Source organism: Perognathus longimembris, chromosome 3 (assembly GCF_023159225.1).
Source record: "Perognathus longimembris pacificus isolate PPM17 chromosome 3, ASM2315922v1, whole genome shotgun sequence".
Taxonomy (NCBI): domain Eukaryota; kingdom Metazoa; phylum Chordata; class Mammalia; order Rodentia; family Heteromyidae; genus Perognathus; species Perognathus longimembris.
In genome coordinates this window covers 114,558,975-114,577,502 of record NC_063163.1, presented here as the reverse complement: position 1 = coordinate 114,577,502, position 18,528 = coordinate 114,558,975, and the positions used below count along the sequence as shown (strand labels likewise).

The window sequence follows — 18,528 nt, the reverse complement described above, 5'->3', positions numbered from 1 at the left end:
TCACATGTACTTGAAAGTAATGTGCATTTCTGTTTCCCTGGCTTTCTTATTTTTCTAAGTTTCTTGGGATTGCACATTAAATACGAATATTGGGTTCTTTTTTCTTTTTTGAAACTCTGCACTTCTTGATGCTCTCAGTATTTCAATATTTCAAGAGAGCAAGCATGTATTCCAAAATAATCTCAAGTCCTACATTCCACTTTATAAATTCAACCATTGCCTAGGCTTCCCATTCATCAGGAGATTTCATCTTGGTAAATCCATACCTAGTTACGCTGCTGGCTACTAGAGTTATTCTAACAACTGTTTTCATTCTCCAATAAGTCAAGTTAAACAGTTCGTTTCTTGAGGGCCTGTAATGGTATCCTAACAAGGACAATCTTCTGTCCTTTCCTGTCAAAAGAGGCTAATGAACTTCTAAAGTCATAACTCTACTACCAATGTATGGGTGCTGAGCTACACGCCAACTGCAGCCTCCTCCATACACAAAAAGAAAGTCAGCACAGATGGACTGGCACAGGCACCCAACATATCTGAAACTTAAGTTACTCATTATGAAAGGAGGCAATGGATTTTGTACATCTCCATTATTGTGAATAGCAGCTATGTGTAATCCGGGACACCGTTTGAGACATTCTAGTAAACTTTCCATTCTGGAGGTGGTTGCTAATTACATTTTAGGACTCACAGCTGTGAACCCTTGTATTTTTACATGTATTAGAAGTTGTGATGCCTGACACTCAACCATTATGAAGGAGTCAACTCACTTTCTTAGCACCGTGGGTGCTAAGTTCTTGAGTGGTTGTTCTGATCTCCAGGACTAAGTGTCATCGGATTAATGTGGTAAGCAGGATCAGATTGGGGGTGATGGCCGGGTTCAGGAAGTAACCTTGTTACTTCCCTCATGGGACAATTAGCCACAGAGCTAACGTGCAACAGAAGTATGAAGACAGCGAGTGAAATACAGGAAAGGGAGATGCATCTGGTAATGACCTTTTTAAATTTTTGTACGTAATTTTATTACCTTTAAATAATCATACCAAGCTGTCTCAATGTCACATCAATGTACGAGTACAATGCAGCTTGATGAGTGTCAGTCCATTCCATCGCTCTCCTCCAGCTCTCCCAACCCACTCACCCCTTCCGGTTACCTGCTTGTGTTTTCACATACGTACATTGAATATTATGACTGCATTTGCCATCCCTTACTCTCTCCATTCCCCTGTCATCCCTCCCCTTGGGGAATGAGCTTCTTGTAGGCAAAGAAGCAATGTGGTGCAGATGACCACGTGGCAAGAGACAAGTACACTCAAATACTTTCCTAATTAATATTTGATATAAAAACAGTCTCAACATAATAATGGATGTAAAAATCTATAGCTAGAGAAAAATGAATGAAAGGACAACATTGTCCAAAAAGAAATGAACTCTCTGCCTGAGTTACGTTATTCTCACCTTTCTATACATCACTTTACAATAACCATAAAAAAAGATTTTAAAACAAACTTTCGGGTCTGGGAATATGGCCTAGTGGTAGAGCGCTTTGCCTAGCATGCATGAAGCCCTGGGTTCGAGTCCCCAGCACCACATACACAGAAAAAGCCCGAAGTAGTGCTGTGGTTCAAGAGGTAGAGCGGTAGCCTTGAACAAAAGGAAGCCAGGGACAGTGCTCAAGCCCTGAGTGCAAGCCCCAGGACTGGCCAAAAAATAAAAATAATAAAAATAAGAAATAAACTAAATTTTAAAAAATAAATGTTAAAAAAAAGTGTAGCCAATAGAGAAAAAGTGTGATCATTTCTGTTTAAAACGGAAATGAGAAAAACGACAACCACTTTCTCCGTTTTTATTCAGTACAGTGCTACAACTCTTACCCAGAGCAACAAGGCGAGAGAAGAAAGAAGAGGGATACAGACAGCACAGAAAAGAAAAAAAATTTAAACGTTTCCTCATTTGCAGATAAAGGCCCTAGGGAATCCACAAAACCACTTCACCTTTATAAACACCTTTGGTAAAGTAGCAGGATATAAAATGAGCCTGTTACCAATGGACTAAGAAAGGAAATCAGGAAAACAATCTTACAGTAGCCTCAAAAAAAAAAAAAAAAAAGTAACAACTAGCAGTAAACGTGACAGAAGTGTATTATAAAACCCCACAGAAGACATCAGAAGATGGAAGGACACCCCAGAATAGGAAGAAGAAAAACAAACAAACATCAATCCTAACGGTCACCTAAACGCAAAGCAAGACCATGAATAGCCAAAGCAGTCCTGAGAAGGGGAAGGGAAGGGGGGGGGGGGTCTGAGGTTTGACAATACTTATCTTGGAATTGCACAACTTTAGGGGAAGAGGCTGGCCGTACTCACCGAAGAAAACGACGGATCTACTCCATCCAACCAAGAGGAGACCCCCAGGTCTTAAATCAAGGCGAGCCAGGCCCCAGGCAGAACAGTAAGCAGACAGTCCAGTAGGGTCCCCAAGGGGCTGAAGGAGGAGCGCACGATCCCCTCCCCACCCCCAGCCCTTCCTTAAACCGAGGGGATCCCCGGGTTCACCAAAGGCCAGAGCTGCCTCCCCTGCGCAGAAGGAGGCAGCCGATTCCCGGAGGACACGAAGGGACTTCACTCTGATCCACACCAGCTGCTCCAGCAGCCAGGAATTCCGCCAGGAAAAGAGGCCAGCTAACATCCACCACCACCGAGGGTGAGTGACCTGCTCCCCAAGAGCCCCCTCCAGCCAGGGCCAAGGGCCTTCCGCACATTCCGCCATGGATCCCCACACCCCCCCTTGCCCAGGACACGTGGCCAGTCCATCCCCAAGCAGAGCCCAGGGGTTACATTCAGTTGGGGGGAACTCTGGGCGGTGGTGGATGGCTAACCTCACAGCCTGGGGCAGAGAGTTGAGTCTGTCTCCCACTGCCTGGGGCTGATTGGGAAACAAAACAGGAAAAGCAGTTACTCTGGCCCACCAAGCGGAGCTGTGGAGACTTCCTGTGTTTCTGTTCAGTTTCGCCCTGAGGGTACTTGCCCTGCCAGCTCAGGCAGAACTTCCTGAGTGGGGCTGTCTGGAGACCCAGCGGCTTCCTCTCCCCCTCCAGAGATTACACTCATTCGAGCCAGATCAGGCTGAGAAGGGGAGAGCAACTTGGAGAATTTAGTGGGCAATAAATTACAACCTCAACCAAGTCAGAATGCCATATGGGGGCTCTTTATTTAAAAAAAAATAACCATCATCATTGCTTTTTCTTGTGTATATGTTTTGGTTTGGTTTGCCTTGTTTTCATTTTATTTTGAGGTTAAGGGTAGCTCCTTTTATTTATTTATTTATTTATTTTTGGTTAATTTGGTTGTCTGCTAATTTTTTTTTGCTTTTTTTACCCTCTTTCCTTCCTTTTTCTTTTCCTTTTCTCTGTGCCCCTGCTCTTTCTAGTAACCGACTCCACCTCACCTTCCACTGACCCTACGATCTTCATCTTTTCTACTTGTTTCTAACTTCTGACATCGCCACTCCCGCTCACAGCTGAGCTACAAACCCAGACCCAGCGTATCCCGTTCACTGTCTCACCATCTTCCTTACTCCTATCTCTGCCCTCAGTCTCCCTAGTTCTAACAGCTTAGTCCTAACCCCTGTGTTACTATGTAAAAACCCAGGCCCCAATAGGTACAGTGAAGCTGGATATATAGCTAAAGATATGTAAAGATGGCACTGCATTTTGACTTGGAGAAGGTATGAGAGCTGAGTGAGATACTTCTTTTCCACAGTCATAGGAGACCATTCATCTAATCACTTAGTATTTCATCTACTGAGAAATCAGAGACCAACCCATCAGGAAGGTGTCGGGCATCTAAAAGCCCATACGTCAAAGGAGTAAATGCCAACACAGAAATAGCAGAAATATGAGAGAGCAGGGAAATATAATCCCCCACAGGAAACAACAATAATACAACAGGAAGCAGAAGAAACCTCATGTACTAAGCTCAAAGGATTGTGGATAAAAATGTTCAGTGAGGGCTGGGGATATAGCCTAGTGGCAAGAGTGCCTGCCTCAGATACACGAGGCCCTAGGTTCGATTCCCCAGCACCACATATACAGAAAACGGCCAGAGGGGCTGGGGATATAGCCTAGTGGCAAGAGTGCCTGCCTCGGATACACGAGGCCCTAGGTTCGATTCCCCAGCACCACATACACAGAAAACGGCCAGAAGCGGTGCTGTGGCTCAAGTGGCAGAGTGCTAGCCTTGAGCGGGAAGAAGCCAGGGACAGTGCTCAGGCCCTGAGTCCAAGGCCCAGGACTGGCCAAAAAAAAAAAGAAAACGGCCAGAAGTGGCGCTGTGGCTCAAGTGGCAGAGTGCTAGCCTTGAGCGGGAAGAAGCCAGGGACAGTGCTCAGGCCCTGAGTCCAAGGCCCAGGACTGGCCAAAAAAAAAAAAAAAAAAAATGTTCAGTGAAATAAGAGAGGATCTCTGCAATCAATTTCATGAATCCAATGAGTATACTGAAAAAGAAATAAAGGAATTCAATGAGAACAGAGATTTTAAAAAGTAACTACATGGAACTTAAGTGAATGTAAGTAAAGGAGTAAGTCTCCCAACAAAGAAAAGTCCAGGTCCTGAGAGTTTCACTGCTAACTTCTAGAAGATCTTTAGAGAAAAACTAACATCAATACTCCTCAAACGTTTCCATGAAACAAAAAGAGAGTTAATGCTACCAAATCCATTTTATGAAGCCAGCCTTATGCTCATTTCAAACTGGACAGAGACTCAACAAAAAAGAAAACTATAGACCAATCTCTTTGATGAATGTAGACACAAAACACAAATACTTGCTAACCAAATTCAACAATTACTCAAAAAAAGCGTGCACCACAATCAAGTTGGTTTTATTCCATGGATACAACACTGGTTCAATATATGTACGTCAATAAACATAATATAGCACATTAACAGAATCAAGAATCACATGATCATCTCAATCAACACAGAAATGAGAAGCTAGAAATAGAAGCAACACAGCTCAAGAGTATAAAGGTTATTCATAAAAGCCTACAGCCAACATCACACTATGATAAAAAAACTAACACCATTTCCTCTAATATCAGGAACAAGACAAGGATGTCTACTCTATTCCTATTCCGTACAGTGCTGGAATAATACTGGAATTCCTAGCCAGAGCAATAAAACTAGACATAAAAGGGATGCAAATAGAGAAAAAGAAGTCAAACAATCTCTATTTGCAGATTGCCCCGGCCTGCGGGATTTCGTCAACAGGAGCCCGAGGGGGAATTGACCTGAATGAGAGACAAACCAGACACAAGGAGGGAGACCAAGACAGGATTCTGATCAAGGTCTCAAACTTTATTTTCGCAGGGCAGCTTATATAGTAATCAGCAAAGGGTAACTCACACAGACAGGGTCATTAGGTTGCTAGGTTACAGAACCATGGGATGGTCCTTCTCAGGACAGGGACTGAGTAAAGTTTACAAGGTTGTTAATTAAAACTAGACAAGATGTTAGGTTTAACAGGCAAGGTTGTAAAAGCATCAAACATTCTTATCAGCTAAGACTTATAGTGTCTTCTTGTTAGAGCATGACAAACAGTGCCAGATTTTCTTATCAGTTAAGTTTTATAGTTTCTTTATGTTACATCCTTACAGCCAGCACCAGACATCCTTATCAGTTAAGTTTTGTAGTTTCTTTATGTTACAGCCTGACAGCCATTTTGGCTCCCGGCATCTCCTCCCTTTTTATTATAATTAAAAAGCCAATTATTACTTTGGTGGGGGTGGAAGGCCCAGAACATAGCCAGCGCTTTAGAAGACTGTTTTTGTACAGTTATATCGGGAATGGGGGCATTAACCCATGGAAGGAAGTAGGGACCCATCCCCCTAAAGTGTTTTAATGATCCTTTTTTGAGGGGAGAGGATTTTAAACGGATCCAACCTCTATGCAGATGGGTATGCTTCCACGAGCCCGAACGGCAATTGTTTATAGCCCTCGCCGGCAGATACCGCTAGGTTCTACCCTCCCATAGGTGCCCATGGCATATGTGTCTAGCCGGTCCGGGTTCCGGCCGCCTTGGAGGCACAAGGCTCTCTGTCCTGGCCACACAGGTAGCAGGACACAGTGACCGAACCGCTGTTGTCCTGCCTTTGGCTGGCCAAATCCAGCCTATGATAGTGAATTTGAAGGGGTTTAGATGCAAGGGAGTCAATTTGCTGTTTTACAAAGCTCATAATTCTATTAAAAATACAGGGGCCGACAGCCACAAAAATTAACATTCCAAGCAGAGGGCCTAGTAAAGGGAGAAGATAGGGAAGGAGTCCGTTCAGTCCGGTCCACAATGGGCTGTCAAACAGTTCTCGCCTCCGTTTGATCAGGTCCTCCTGGAGCCTTTTGACCTTGTCTCTAACGATCCCAGATTTGTTGGCATAAAAGCAGCAGCGTTCCTGTAAAGCTAAGCAAATCCCTCCCTGTTCTGCAGTAAGTAAATCCAGTCCCCTCCTGTTTTGTAGGACTACTTCAGCCAGGGAGTCAATTTGATCTTGAAGATCGTTTATGGTGCTGGATAGTGCCTGAACATCCTCTATTAATTGATTAGACAGTTTTGCATAAGAATGTACAGCTACTCCCAGGCCTGCAGTTCCCGAGCCCAGGGCAGCAGTTACACCTAGTCCTGCCAAAAGGGGTATAAGTTGAACTGCTCTTTTCTTTCTTCCTCCTATCATATCAAAACTAGGAATGGGTAATGGTTCACTACCTGGAACAATGTCTATGTCTGGAAGTAACAAAGCAACCACACACAATCCGGTCCAGTTAGCAGGAAGCATAGAGAAAGCCAAGTTTCCTCCACATACAAATATCCTTCCTTTTGGGGGGCAAAGGGGGCTTGTGGGAGAAGAATAATTAGTTACTTGTAAGCATTTGCCAAATGAGATCAGGCCCACATCTATATCTAGGCTATTATTTTGGAAATCACCATATATGCAAATAGAAAAATTACCAACAGGTTGTATTTTAAAAGGCAGACTCGGACTGCAAGTAAGATTGTTATCTGTAAAATTAATTAAGTTATCAGAGGGAATAGCAAGGGGCATGGGCGTTCCTAAAGATATGCATAACCAGCAATCATTAGCCAATTCGGGGTTGGAAGTATTTAGGATGTTAAGTGTGGCCTTTAGGATATCCGAGGTATGGACATCTAGATTTGTTTCCTTGGGCCTTGGGAGGGCCAAGGGGTGGTAATCAATTTTGGGGTAAATTTGTCTTTCTAGTTCCTCAAGCCTTTTTTGTACTTCAGCTTCTCTAATTATATCTATAGGTCCTCCTCCATCAGAGATATGAATAGGGGCTTTAGTGGGCCAACAGGCATCAGCACCTGGGGTGCCCATGCAGGAGGCTTGAGTGTATTTATTGTTGCCCACTACTTGAGGAAAATTGGACCAATCGCCTCCCTGAACTGCCAGTTTATTTTTTTGTAATATGGCAGTAAAATATCTTTTGCCATCCGTGCCAGTGCATTCCTGTACAGTGGAATAACAAGAGGAATGCATTTGGGTAACATAGCTACAACTCTGGGGACATTTTCCAGGAATACCATTATTGGATGGTATAATTTTTGGTTTATTGATGCATATCCATTCTTGTTTTCTAAAACCTCCTGCATTACTAGGCTCCATCTGAAGGTATGCAGTGCTAGTGCCACAGTCAACAACATTAGTATATCGTTTAGGAATGGTCTTAAATCGTCCTCCCTGACACTCACATGGGGGACCAAAAAGGGCTTTAAGCAATTCTTGTTTGTTTATCGGGGCCCCCAATCCAGCATGAGTTGTGAAGGGCAGGGCCAGCAGGATTGTTGTTATAAAGGTCCACGTCATCATTGTTATTCCTGAAAAAGAAAAAGGTGTTCTCAGGGGATCATGTTTCCCTGGAAGATAGGTTATGATCAACAGGTTTAATCAAACGTTCAGGAAGCCAGCGTGCTGCACCTTCTTTGTTGTCAAATATACAAGCAGACCCTCGACCCCAGATTAATACAGGGTCCGGGCCTTTCCATTGAAAGGTCAGTGGATCTTTCCACATAACAGTAGCATAATTATGAATTGTTTGTGGATGCCAGAGACGATCGGCTGCAGATTTTCCATTAGCGTCTAAAGTTAAGAAATTAATGACAAACAAGGCATGATGAAGAATATTTTTGGGGGATCCTTTTGTGGGGTAAAATTCCCCCGTTTTTAATTTCTGAAGAGTATTTTTAAGAGTTTGGTGAGCTCGTTCAACAATTCCTTGGCCTTGAGGGTTGTAGGGAATGCCAGTAATATGTTTTATTTGTAATTGGCCACAAAACTGTTGAAAGTTTTTCCCTGTATACCCAGGGCCATTATCAGTCTTAATAAGTTTGGGCTTTCCCATGACTGTTAGACAATTAAGTACATGGGCAATAACGTTTTTAGAGGCCTCTCCAGTGTGGAGGCTGGCAAAAATAAAGCCACTAAAAGTGTCAATAGTGACGTGAAGATATTTAAGATTACCAAAAGAAGGGACGTGGGTAACGTCCATTTGCCAAATTTCATTAGGGACCAATCCTCTGGGGTTGACACCTAAGTGAGGGATTGGTAAAAAGGTGACACAATTGTGACATTGTTTGACAATTTGTCGTGCCTGCTCCCTGGTAATGTTATAGAGGAGGCGCAGGGTTTGGGCATTAAGGTGATGCAGAGAGTGAGCTTCTTTTGCTCGAGCTATAGGGTCACATTCGACCAAAAGGGCAAGTTGAGTTGCTTGATCAGTTACTTTATTGCCTGCTGTCAAGGGCCCTGGGAGACCAGAGTGAGCACGAATATGTCCTATATAAAAGGGACAATGTCTAATTAAAATATGTTGTTGGATTAAGGAAAACAATGGAGTGGCATTTGTAGTTGGTTTAATATAGGATACTGTTTCAAGTAAGGGGATGGAGTGGGCAATATAAGAGCTATCTGTATACAAATTAAAAGGAGTATTAGGTAACTGAATAAACACTTGTAAAACAGCAAAAAGCTCAACCATTTGTGCAGAGCGATAAGGGGATTGTAGGGAAGTGGTTTGGTTGTCAATAGTAAAGGCTGCCATTCCATTTGAGGACCCATCAGTAAACACCAGGGAAGCGTGGGAAAGAGGTTGACGAGAAGTTTGAGTGGGGAAAACAAGGGATTGGTATTTTAAAAATTGGAGGAGTTTATCAGCAGGGTAATGATTATCAAAGATTCCTTGAAAAGAAATGCAAGACACCGTCCAAGTGTCATCATTTTGCATTAGCCACTGAATCTGAGTGGGGGAATATGGCAATATTATTTTATCAGGGTCTCTGCCAAACATTTTTCTGCTATGTTCTCTTCCAACTTTAATTAGTTCTGCCACCCAGGTGGCATAAGGGGTGAGAACTTTAAGCGGGGAGGCAGGTAAATGTACCCAAAAGAGGGGTCCCTCTTGCCAGAAGACTCCAGTAGGTGTAAAGCTGGTGGCACAAATAATAAATTGGAGGGGTTTATTGTAAGAAATAAAAGTTACTTGTTGATTTGTGATGGCAGTTTCCACTATCTTTAAGGCCTCTTGGGCGGGGGCAGTTAGTGACCGACTAGAGGTTGGATTTGGGTCCCCTTTAAGGATGTCAAGTAAAGGCTTAAGTTCACCAGTGGTTAGTTTAAGGTACAGCCGAAGCCAATTAATGTCTCCTAAAAGTTTTTGAAAATCATGCAAGGTACACAAATGAGAAGTCTTAATCTGTAATTTTTGACTAGTAAAATAACAATGACCTAAATAAGACCAACAAATACTTGCCAGAGTTCTGCTGTAACACTTAGAAAACAGCAGACTGAATGAGATCCATGTGCCATTAAATCAAATCAAATTATTTAACCTTACCTTACCAGCAGGTGGAAGAGAACACAAATGAATAACAATCAAGAGGGCAAAGGATCAGGACAATGTAAAAGTCTCAGCTTCAGTGCATCCCAAGTGGCTTATGTCTTACATCCGGAATCAGTAGGCCAGCAGGAGGGATGGGTTGGATCTGGGCAAGGCTGTAGTGGCATCTCTCTGAGTCCCCTGAATAGATTGTCACACCTTCTTCTGAGTTTCCTGCAAATTTCTACACAGACTGGTTAAAGACATTTGAAACCTTCCAGTATTCCTTGGTTGTTTACCCTGAGTACTCTGGCTTTTGTTGGCTGGTGCCCTACTGGTTTAAGCAGGGTGACAACTTTAAAAGATTTTAGAAGGCTTGGGCCTTTAACCATCTTCTTAGTCACAAAATCCACAAAGACCAAACGCCAACAAAGTCTTCTCTCTGCAGCAGCCACGGCAGTTTCTGAGACATGGGGGGGGCGAGGGGAAGATACCAATGCTTCCCCAATGCAACCCTGTGGCCACCAAACACAACTCTGATGCTTTTAACCTTGGAGTAAATCTTGGTGGCAACTCTGTCATGATAGGCCTGCTATAAATCCAACTCTAATCTTGGGAAGGGGTAGGGCAGAGCTGGGCCTGTCAAAATCTTTACAGGACTCCTAGATTTCCTGAGCAGTTTTCCATGAAAGAGAGAGAGAGTAAGGAATCAGTGAAACCAGGCAGTTTGGGAGCAGACTGTGGAGGCAGCTTCCTGTAGCCACGGACTGCCACAGTCCACACAGCTAGCACATGTGCATCTAGCACATATGTCGACCTGAATCCTATAAAGCAAAATATTAATCCTGGGTCAGGAAAATATAGGTTAGCAGCCACATTTGTATACTTGTTTTAAAATGACTCTTGTCCCTTGATCTTAAAGAGTTTATGAGAGCACAGAAAAAGAAAAAAAAATGGAGAAGCAAAATCTTAATCTATACCAAAGAATTGTCAGGATTAGATGTACACTTGACTTTTAACATAGATAGAAATAAAGAATAAAACACTGGTTTTACATCATTGTACTTATATCACGTGCTGTATATTAGAACTTTTTGGAGTTTTTCTTAGATACACTTGCTTGCACCCAAACATGGGTTTAAAACCTGTTTTTTTTTTTTTTTGTTGTTGTTGTTTTACTTTTACCAACAGACAGACAGACAGACAGACAAACAGACATACAGAGAGTTGTGCACAAGCTTTGGGGCGCGCTTAGAATTGTTTTTTAATTGGCCATGTAAATTTTCTGGAATTCCAGTAGCAAAATGATATTATTTTGCCCATATTTTAGAACCACGTGGTTAGAAAACAAAAAACTTTTTCAGCAAACAAAAATTTTCACAGATTATCTGAGAAGCCACATTTTGAGAAAGCAGTTTAGCTCCAATGAGGAGCTGAAATGGGACACTATGACCAGAGAAGGTCCAGGAGATGGGAGACAGGGCATGAACAGAAAGAACACAGACATGTGGCAAGGCATAATGGCAAAGGAGCTGGTCAGAGCCTTAGCAGGCTCACAGCAAGACAGCTTCACCTCCCAGTATTTGAATTGCAAGGCACCTTTGAATTGCAAGGCCACAGTTCCAGAGTTCAGGGTGGGCTTCCACCTCCAACCAATTCTATTGTCCACCATGTGCTGAATGCTAGAGAAAACTTAGGATTTAGCCAAACAAGCAGAATTTAATGCAATCTCCAAACTTAACAAACATCAATAACAAGAATAAAAAACCTTTCTTTGTGTCTTTCAAAACAGATGCTAAACAAACATTGGTACCTTTGGAAGCTAGCACCAGCCCATCACATATCACAAGCAGGCAGGCAGGCAGAGTTTAGAGAGAGGCAGAAAAAGAGAGAGACAGAGAGAACTTCGTCTGCCCAAGCACTCATAGAAGTTAAATAAAATATTCCAAATTTGTAAGGCTGGGCTCAAACTTGAGCAGCTTTTAGATTGTGCTCCTCCCATTGTAGAGCACTCGGTCAGGAGAAGTTACCTCAGTGGTGTTAGCACTTCCCTAGCCTCAGTAAGACGTCCGATAAAATCACTATACGGCTCATGGGGCCCTTGTCGAATCTTGGCGAGGGAGGTGATAGCAGATCCCTGAGAGGGAAGGCTTTTCCAGGCTTTAAGGGCTGCATGCTGAATTTGAACAAGCAGACCCGGAGGAAATTTAGCCTGCTTTTCATTAGTATTAAATGGTTTATCGCCTAACAATTTTTCTATGGTCCAGGATTTAGAATGGCCACCAGCAGACATATTGCGTCGGGCTATGTCCTGACATCTATCAGCATAATCAGCCTTCCATAGGAGGAAATCGCCCCGTGTTAGGGTGGCTTTGGTCAGCATGGCCCAGTCATTAACTGTAAGCCATTCATCACTTAGCGATTCTAGAAGGGAGATGGTAAAAGGAGCAGTAGGGCCATATAAAGAAACTGCATTTTTTAGTTCCTTAACATGTCTGAATTTGAGGCGGCGGTATTTTTGAGCTCTGATGATCAAAGCCTCGCTGTCCTGTTCCTCCTCTGAACTTTCTGGCTCTCCTGTCTCTGACACCTCTTTTTCACCCTCTTCTTCACCCTCTGCCTCAGCCTCCTCTTCCTCCCCCTCTTCAGGTTCCTGAGTTGGAGTCTCACTGGGGGTATTCTTTGTTGATTTAGTCACAGGGAAGGCGTGAAGAGTTTGTTTAGATTTTGGCTTCGTTTTGCTTAAAGAGGTGGGAGGAGATGTTAACTCTAAGTCAAGATCTCGCAACTGTTTAAGTAGCTGAGACCTTTCCTTTTTGGCTTGAAGAAGGGCTTTTTAGGACTGAGCCTCCCAGGAGAGTTTAGCTGTTGCTTGCCTGGTTATTTCCTCAAGATCGGGGGAATCGGCAAGAGTGGGAGCACAAAAGGAAGGTGCTGTATTATAAGGAGGTGGCCGTGCGCTGGAAGTGGCCAAGGGGGGCCAGTCAGGATTATGGTATTTGGCTATCTCCTCCCCTAAAGTGGCCCTATCTCCCGGTGGAGGCATATCATCATTAGAGCCACCAGATTCTAAACCAGAGAGGGCCGGGTAAATGGACTTTGGGCCCCTAGGCTGGGAATCACTGCTGACTTCAGGCATGGGAATGGAAACAGAAGGACAAGGAGACATAACAGAGGGAGGGCGGGGCATTTTAGCAGGCTCCTCGTGGAGAGAAGCCTGGCTCCCTTTGAACTTTTCTTCTTTTTTTTTTTTTTTTTTTTTTTTTTTGGAAAGTTTCACTATCTTCAACTACCTTGGAAACATCCGCCTGATAATGGCGGACTTGTAGAACCTCATGTATAAGATTCCAATAGGAGAAGGCCTGCACAGGTACCTTCTTGGGACCAAAAGTCTGATAATAGTCTTTAAGGCAATCTCCAACACGACATCATCTTTTTTCATCTATCGTCCCTTCTTGTGGGAACCATGTACAAACATCTTCCAAAAATATAAAGAATTCTACTAAGTCCTTTTTCTTAACCCGTACTCCTCGTGCCTTGATAGAGGCCTTTAGCCCCCGGAGAAACAGCTCATGCTTGCTGAGTGTTTGTCCCATAATTGCGTCGCCTCTCTTACCTCACGGATCTGTATCGCAGATGGGCGTTTCTGCGGTGATCTCAGTGCGGATCTTCACTCACCGGCTGGGTGGCGATCCAATGAATGGTGCAGCTGCTCTATGAGGTCGACGTTCAGACCAAACTCCGTTCCTCGAGCCCCACGTTGGGCGCCACTCTGCCCCGGCCTGCGGGATTTCGTCAACAGGAGCCCGAGGGGGAATTGACCTGAATGAGAGACAAACCAGACACAAGGAGGGAGACCAAGACAGGATTCTGATCAAGGTCTCAAACTTTATTTTCGCAGGGCAGCTTATATAGTAATCAGCAAAGGGTAACTCACACAGACAGGGTCATTAGGTTGCTAGGTTACAGAACCATGGGATGGTCCTTCTCAGGACAGGGACTGAGTAAAGTTTACAAGGTTGTTAATTAAAACTAGACAAGATGTTAGGTTTAACAGGCAAGGTTGTAAAAGCATCAAACATTCTTATCAGCTAAGACTTATAGTGTCTTCTTGTTAGAGCATGACAAACAGTGCCAGATTTTCTTATCAGTTAAGTTTTATAGTTTCTTTATGTTACATCCTTACAGCCAGCACCAGACATCCTTATCAGTTAAGTTTTGTAGTTTCTTTATGTTACAGCCTGACAGCCATTTTGGCTCCCGGCAGCAGATGATATAATCCTATATGTAAAGGACCCTAGGGACTCCACTTCAAACTCCTACAGCTGATAAATACTTTTCGTAAAGTAATAGGATAGGAAATCAACCCACAAAAATCAGCTTTTCTGTATACCAACAATCAGCAGATGGAGAGGGAAATTGAAAACTACGTTTTCAGTAGCTTCAAAAGAAATACCTAGGAATAAACCTAATCAAAGAAGTAAAGGACCTCTACAACAAAAACCATTAAGACTTTGAAAAAAGAAATTGAAGGAGCTACAAGGAGATGGAAATATTTCCCATATTCATGGACTGGTAGAATCAATATCATGATAATGGCCATATTGCACTAAAGCCATCTACACATTCAGTACAAACCCCATCAAAATTCCAATGGCATTTTTCACAGTGATAGAGAAAATCCAAAAATTTCTATGGAACCACACAAGGGCCTGAATAGTCAAAGCAATCCGGATTTTTTTTTTTTAAAAGGTAATGCTAGAGGTATCACAATTACAGACTTCAAGTTTTACTACAGAGCCATAGACTTTCACACACATACACACACACACACACACACACACACACACACACATGAGAAAAGACAGCCTGTTCTCTTTAACAAATGATATTGGGAAAACTGGACATCCATATGCAGATGACTGAGATTGGATCTCTCCCTGTCACATTGTGTTAATATTAATTCAAAATGGATCAGAGATCTCAAAGGCCTGAAACCTTGAAACTGCTAGAGGAAGAAGTAGGAGAAAAATTAGAACTCATGGGCACAGGCAGGAACTTCCTAAGTTAAATTCCAGGGACACAGCAAATAAGAGAATTGACAAATTAGATTGCATCTAATTAAAATTTCCTGCACAATGAAGGACACAGGTACTAAGCTAAAAATACAGTCTATACACTAGATATTTTCCAGCTATGTGTCTGATAAGGTGCATCTTCTTAAAGATAATTAAAACAATTTATACTACTGAGCTACAATAACAAAAAACAACATACTAAGCAAAAACAGACACATAGTCCAATGATATAGAATAGAAGGTCTAGAAATAAACCAATACAACTATAGCCATGATGGAGAAGAGACAGCCTCTTTAACAAATGGTATGGGGGAAAAATGGATATCCATATGTACAAGATTGAAACTGGACCCCTGTCCCTTGCCCTGTACAAAATTAATTTAAAATGGATCAAAGATCTTAATGTAGGCCTGGTGCTGGTGGCTCACACCTATAATCCTAGCTACGCAGGAGGTTGAGATCTGAGGGTAGTAGTTCGAAGCCAGTCCAAGAAGAAAAGCCTCCATGAGACTCTTACCTTCTATCAACCACTCAAAAACTCCGTGGAGCTATGGATCAAAGTGGCAGATTGCTAGCCTTGAGCAAAAGAGATCAGGAACAGCACCCAGGCCCTGAGTTCAAACCCCATAATCACCACCACCAACAAAAGATCTTAGTGTAATATAATTCCAACATTAGATGATTTCTATGTATGGTATCAGATCTAAGTTTGGTTCTGTTGATTTTCCTGCCTCACAATAGTGTGTTATTTTGTTCCTTGCCTTTCGATATGTCTCTGTTGTTGAAATTAGGAAAATTTATACACACTGGCAAAGACTTGAGTAAATAATCATATGATTTAAAATGTGACTCTGTCCCCTGCTAGGTCATTAGTTTGGGAGCTGGAAAGACTTCGACCAGAAGCTTGTTACTGTGTTGACCCTCAACATACTAGTTTTCAAGTTCCTTTAGTAACATATGCCATAGAGTTTGCTTCACTATGTCTGCTCTATTCACATTCTATTCTATTCTATTCTGGTCTTACCTCTATATCTCAGACAGCATTTTTTACTTGCAATGTCCACCAAAATACTTATAGTAGTTTCTTGTTCAGAAGTCAACTGGTGGTAGCGTTGTTAAGAATACAAGAGACCACATTGCTTTGAATTAGTCTCAGGTCACTTTCTTTCTTATTTTCTCTGTCCAAACACATTTTAGGTTCTTTCATTCTTCCAAATAGAGCTGAAATAAAACTATAATTTTCAATAAAAGTCTTCCATCAGAGAAGAATCACAATTACCAATTATCACCCTAAACATACGTTTATCCTTCAAAAGTAAAGAGAACTTATGAACTTTCTTACCTTCAACTCTTGACTGAACTTCCCTCTCAGGATCCCAATGAGAAAAAGTTGCCTTTCTCCAAAATCCAAGGCCCTATAAGCTTTTAGTTCCTCCCTTCAGATAGATTTTTTCCTAGGATAAGCAATATTTATTGGAAACCAAGTTCCAACAATATGTACGAAAGGTAAAGTTTAAACAATTCTTATTGGAGACAAAGTCCAAACCCCATCAAGAGGGATGTCGCTTACCCAAGGATCCTAAGAGTTGATTATATCATAATCCACCAGCAATACATTTGCGATTCTTGGTTTATCCATCATAAAACCAAGTCACACCCATCAATAGCTCAATCCAGTCCCTATTGGGAAGACTTAATCTGTTAGTCTTCATAATCTGTTCAAAACACAGATGCCTGGTGAATTGGGCCTGTATGTGTTTATTTCAGCATCTCCATTGTCTTCTATTGACATTCCCACTCAACCATGAACAGTGGCTTAAACGAGAACACAAAGAGCCCTGAAAGGACACATAGTCATTTACACCACCCGAGAGATGCATTCCGCTCTGAGAATGAAGGAAACATCTTTTTAAAAAAGTAATCAACTTGTAATGATGTGACACACACACACATACACACACACACATACACACACACACACACACCTATCATACAAAATGGAATCCTTCTCATTCTAAATCATCTGCCCTCAACTTTTTCCACTTTTTTTTTATTTTCTGCAATAAACAGGGTACATATTTGCTTTGTGATTTATATGACTAAAAGTTTCTTAGTGCTTATATTTTTATGCTCATTTTATGCTTACTGTTTAATTTCTTAGCTTCATGGGAAACAGGTTGCTTTATGTTGTCGGTAAGCAAAAATAGGACTTGACTGTATATTTATATGTAACTGATCTGGTGTAATTTGGATAGTTTCACATCTTTGAGAATCTTTTTTTTTTTTTTTTTTTTTTTTTGGCCAGTCCTGGGCCTTGAACTCAGGGTCTGAGCACTGTCCCTGGCTTCTTTTTGCTCAAGGCTAGCACTCTGCCACTTGAGCCACAGCACCACTTCTGGCCATTTTCTAAGCATGTGGTGCTGGGGAATCGAACCCAGGGCTTCATGTATACGAGGCAAGCATTCTTGCCACTAGGCCATATTCCCAGCCCCTCTTTGAGAATCTTGCATGAGAATTGGTGAGGAGAAAGTTCTTCTTCTTGGACTCCCAGCATACACCTCCCAGCCCCAATTCCTCTCAGAGATCATAAATATTACAGATGACGAGCTTTGACTGCACACCATTTTGGTAACAGAATCATTTTTTTGGTTTGGGGGGTTAACATCTCTCTACTCTCTTCTGCCTCATGACTTACAACACCTCGTAACTTCTGGAAGTACCTCATGGGGGTTGCAAGTATAGCCCTGGGAATCTAAGTTCAAAGCCTGTGTCTTCCATTTACTGTGCTTAAACATCCTGTGTCTCATTTTCCTCACCTACAAAGATGCTAACTGATCTGATAAATGGTAACCCCTTTGAACAGTTACTTAAAGATAATAAAGCAATAATTAAAAAAATAAGCCATAAAAATGCTAAGTTGGACTGATAAAGAGGGGTGACATTGTCAAAAAGAAATGTACTTTTTACCTGTCACTGTAACCCCTCTGTACATCACCTTTATAATAACAATTTAAAAATGTAATGCCAAGTTGAGTACAGATGGCTCCCACTCATAATTCTAGCTACTCAGGAAGCTGAGATCAGTAAGAATCTAGTCCGAGGCCAACCCAGGCAGAAAAGTTTCCAAGACTCTCTCAACTCCTACCTGTACCAAATGGTGTGTACCTGTACCAAGTGGTGTACACCTGCCATCCCAGGCTATGATGGAGGCCGAGATGGGAGGATTATAGATGCAGGCCGGTCTAGCAGAAAAAGTCAACCTAGATGTGGTAGTTTATGCTTATGGTTCCCAAGATGACAAGAAACCTAAAAGGATAAACAGATTATAACTCAGGCCCAATCTAGACAAGGAGCAAGACCTCATCTCAATCCAGGAAAAAAAGCAGGGCTGAAAGCATAGCTCAAATGATAAGAGCACCAGCCTAGTAAACACCAGGCCCTGAGCTCAACAACCCCCTTATTGCCTGTCCACAAAATGCTAACTTCCTTGTAGCATACTTCTGGGGATGCATGCCTTACCGTGTTGCCTTTGAAATAGGAGTCCATCTATGTTTCAGTATGGTGGGGTAA

At 42.3% G+C, this 18,528-nt stretch overlaps 1 protein-coding gene across 1 annotated transcript in view; it reads right to left on the bottom strand.

Moving 5' to 3' along the window:
* Positions 1–16,299, bottom strand: part of LOC125349593 (NXPE family member 2-like) — a 52,219-nt gene extending 35,920 nt beyond the window's left edge. Inside the window, exon 1 of the mRNA XM_048343886.1 lies at positions 15,632–16,299. The gene's annotated coding sequence lies outside the window, so the exon portion shown is untranslated. The remainder of the gene's footprint in view (positions 1–15,631) is intronic.
* Between the last annotated feature and the right edge of the window lie 2,229 nt (positions 16,300–18,528).